This window comes from Phalaenopsis equestris, unplaced genomic scaffold (genome assembly GCF_001263595.1).
Source record: "Phalaenopsis equestris unplaced genomic scaffold, ASM126359v1 Scaffold000276, whole genome shotgun sequence".
Classification (NCBI taxonomy): Eukaryota; Viridiplantae; Streptophyta; class Magnoliopsida; order Asparagales; family Orchidaceae; genus Phalaenopsis; species Phalaenopsis equestris.
The window spans coordinates 94,881-99,410 of NW_018164718.1; positions in this window are offsets into that span (position 1 = coordinate 94,881).

Here is a 4,530-nt window from a genome sequence, read left to right on the forward strand (position 1 = left end):
GCGAGCCAGACTCGTTAGGAGAGTGACCCTGTGTCGGTCGCGGTGCCTTAACGAGCATTGTTTCCTGGGTTGATCCCGGTGAGCAATGTGAGTTAAGTCAAACACTCTCCGTAGAGCTGAGTGTCTCCTATTGTTGTGAGCCTTAGCACAAGTTCTGATGGGTTAGAGTCCCTCACTCCCCTTTGGATTCCTCAGCTTTACTTGGAGAAGTTGGGAGGTCAAACTTTGCAAAGCGAGAGAAGCTTTGTAGTTGGCTCGCTTTTCAAAGTCTAGAGAAGTTCGCAAAATATGAAAAGCTTTGTAGCTATCATATTTCACGACGTCGTGGATAGTTTCCCCCTCAGAGATACGGGGAGAAATTCCTCACATTTCCTCACCAAAGAAAAAAACGGCAGTGCCACACATCCAAAGGTCTAAACCTTAAGTCTCCCATGTGAGGTCGTTAGTATGAGCGAGCCTGGTTGGTTACCTGCATGTTTTCTTACTTTGGATTGCATTACATTTTTGCATGGAGCACACAAGCACTTTCACTTCGCTGCTACCGGCCGCCCTGACCCGACGAGCATCTCACTTTGCTTCGATTTGTTGCCCCAGCCGAGTGAGTATTTCACTTAGCTTCGATCGGCCGCCCCGGCCCAGTGAGCCTCTCACTTTGCTCTGATCGGCCTCCTCGGCCCGACTAGCATCTTCCTTCGTTCCGATCGGCCACCCCGGCCAGACGAGCATTTCACTTCGCTTTGATCGACCGCTCCGACTCGATGAGCGTCTCACTTTGGTTCGACCGACTGCTCCAGTCCGGTAGACTGATCACTTTGGTTTGAACAGTCCGGTTGATCGATTACTTGCATGTTTGTTTGCTTTTGCATTATATTACATGCGTGTTTGCTTGCATGTTGCATATTTTATGTATTAGCTTGCATGATCATTATCATTTGCTTGTGTTGCACTTCTTTGGGCCACCACCGCTACGACACACCCGTCCTTTTTGGTCACAGCCACCTCAGCAGTAGCACACCTTCTTCGAGCCATTGCCGCTACGACACGCCCATCTCTTTTGTTCACTGCCGCCTCGACATACCTTTTTCGGGCCACTGCCGTCACGACACACGCATCCATTTCGGTCACTACCACCTTGACACACCTTCTTCGGGCTGCAGCCTTCTCGACACGCCCACCCCTCGGGTCACTGTCGCTACAGTACACCCATTTGTTTGGGTTGCTGCCTCCACGGCATGCCCATCTTTTTCTAAGGCACTGCTTCATGGTACATTCATCGCTTTTGTCACATGACCGTTTGCACTAGCATTTGCATGTTTGCATGGGTAGCGAGCCAGACTCGTTAGGAGAGTGACCCTGTGTCGGTCGCGGTGCCTTAACGAGCATTGTTTCCTGGGTTGATCCCGGTGAGCAATGTGAGTTAAGTCATCGGGATTGACACGAGTACGACTATGCTAAAGATCTAATAGATCTAACTTGTGTCACCGCTCTTTGTGACACCCTTTAGATCCTTCAGATCTTTAGGATGTGACTGGTATGACGACCCTACCAAAGTCATACTATACCAGACTTACCCCGCACTTAGATATTAAGTTGACGCATTTTTTGTTAGATGGTGTGCTAGGCTAGGATTTAGGGTGCAGGTACTTAGGTAGACTTTTTGATGTCTGACTATTGTTCTCTGCTGAATTGGTTGTCCTAGCCAGAAATCTTTCTTTTGCATTGTGCTTGTGGTGTCACTGCATGCTGCATGTGTGTGGTAGTGTGTTAGGACACTTTTCTGTAGGGGTCATGCATATTTATATGCACACACACAGATATCGCTATGAGGGAGCAAGTAATGATTTCTAACTCTTTTTGCTTGCAGGTGCTATTAGCTCCTCCACTTTTAAAACATGACTTATGATACGTCATTTGCATGTGAGTTTTCCCGTTAACACTAGTTTTCATGCAGAATTGAGTCTTTTTTTCCTATGCACTTTTTAGACTCTAGGAGAGACTTGAGCAGAAATAAGATATGATACGGGTTCTGATGCATTTGACGCGGGAACCACATGGAGGGGATCAGGAGCAGATGCTCGTGCCCCTTATCTTAATTCTGCATTTTATATTGATGTATGGAATTGGGACTGGACATGTATATGCGGAGTCCGACCTCCTTTTTCTTTTTTGGGATATGTTGCTGACCCAGCGACACCGGTCTGTTTATTATCTTGATTTGACTTACTTTATTTTTTGCATCATATTGTATGTCCGCACTTGTATGTGTTTTCCTTATTTTTTTCTGTGATATGAGTTTTTACGATATAATTTAGGCTCATTGATACGCCTAAAAATGTATTATTTTTCATACTTTATTTTATAAATGATATTACACTTTAAAAGTATGTTTTTCTGTGTTTTTGGTTGTAGGTACATCAAATTGAAGAATTTGAAGTGATTGGAGCAAGAGGAACAAAAATGGATCAAAATGGAGCAAATCAGAGCAAATCGACTCAAATCGGGGCACACCGGAGCCATGGGGACCGAAACCAGGCACTTAGGTGCCTGTGCCCGGTGCTTAAGCACCCAAATATGGCGCTTAGGCGCCACCAGAGAGAGAGGGGGGCGCTTAAGCACCCAAAAAACGGTGCTTAGGTGCAGGTGACAATTTTCTAGAATAATTTGGGGTGGTTATAAGTAGTTTTGAAGAGGTACTTCAGACACCATTTAGAAGATTCAATGAATATGAACACTTTTGAAGAAACACTTATGCATCTCTTGGAAAATTATTAAAAAGCTTTGGAAATGTTTTTAAAGTAAATCTTGGACTTTGGAATCAATTAGAAGAGGAGAAGAAGGCTTAGGTGTGAGCCCCAAGTGGGGCGATAAGGTGAGAGAGAAAGAGAGAGAGAGATTTCTTCTTTTCTTTTTACTTTGTCTTTTTACTTTGTTCTTCTTTTTACTTTGTTCTTAGAGAGGATTGTAAGGAGATTACTTTTGCTATACAATGAGAGTTTGATTTCGATCTAAGATAAATATTTTTATTGTATTTTGATTTGAATCTAGTACTTTGTTTGTATGATTTCAAAGTCTTGTTCAATAAAAAGTTCTTGTTGTTTCTCCATATGTAGTGAGTAGTTTTCTTTACTCTTCCCTCTTGTAATGAATTAATATGCATGTGTAGGATATAAAATTGTGTAGAGTGAGAATATATTGTGATGATTTTACTTTTTTCTTCATTTACATGTAAACTTGATCAACTTGCATGTTAAAATCTGTTGTGAGAACATTCTGGGATGGTGTTGTCTTAATTAACTGTGGTAGAGTCACATGATATTGTATGGATAAAAATGTGTCCATATGGTTGAGTGAAAATAAATAGGGAAATAATCTTTAATGGGTGTAGAATTAGAGAAATTTAGAGTTACAGACTAAAGCCCCCTAATTTGGTCTATTATTTTAGGTTTTGATGCGAGATGTTAGCCTCCAGGTGGAGGGATAAGAGAGAACTCTAGAGTGAGAGCTAATATCTTCTTTGCCTAGCCCGTCTTCATAACTATTCAAACTTTAGATTAACCAATGTTCTTTATAACATCTCTATTAAGGGTAAAAAATATAATTGCTCCTATTTGTCACAATATCTCTCACTACTTGTTTTACTTTTACACGTCACTAATTTCATTGCATGAGGAAGAGTAATTTTAATATATTAAACCTCATTTTCTGATTTTCACTAAGTATTTTAGTTTATGATCAGAAGTAGTATTGTAGTGATAATTGTAGGATATAATCAAAACCAAACATTTATCGACCTTCCAAGCTAGGGCATATTATTCTAGATTAGAATTTCTTTTGAAAGTCGACGTGATTAACCTCGATCTCCATGGGATCGATATTCGAGGCTTAATCATAAAGCTCTATATTACTTGATAACGATATGTATACTTGCGTAGAATCCCTATAAATATAATTGAAATCTTACTTTGCTTGAGATCAAATTTTTTGTGCTATTACTGGGGATTAAAATCTTCAAGTAGTTGTGTCAACTTAATAAATCCTTATGTATAAAAAATATCGGGATCACTCATTAAGGACCTTAAAATTTTATTTCTTTCTATCATAAAAAGCCTAAATAAAATATTCAAGATAATTAAAATTTATGATTAAAATATTTAGGATTTAAAAATTTCAACATTTACTTTCCTGCATAAATTAATAGGGCAATTAATAGGGCCTAGGACCGCTCTAGATAACTGCTCTAGATAACGGCATTCATATTTGAATGTCTCAAGGAGGAGGCCCCGTGCTTCTTCAACCTGACTGGCCTAACATACCTTTTATAGGTGGTTGTCTAGTGCGCCTAGGGAGAAGGCTCCCCGACCTAGACGGGGTGTAAGTCCTTTTGTTTGGAGCATTTCCAATTTCGTAGCTGAACCTCAACTTTCTTGTCCTTCCCGAGGCATCATTGTCACTTCGACAGGTATAAGTCCTACCTCTTGGAGCTTCAGCTTATAGTCATAGGATAGAATTTATTTTTTTCCTTTGACCTTA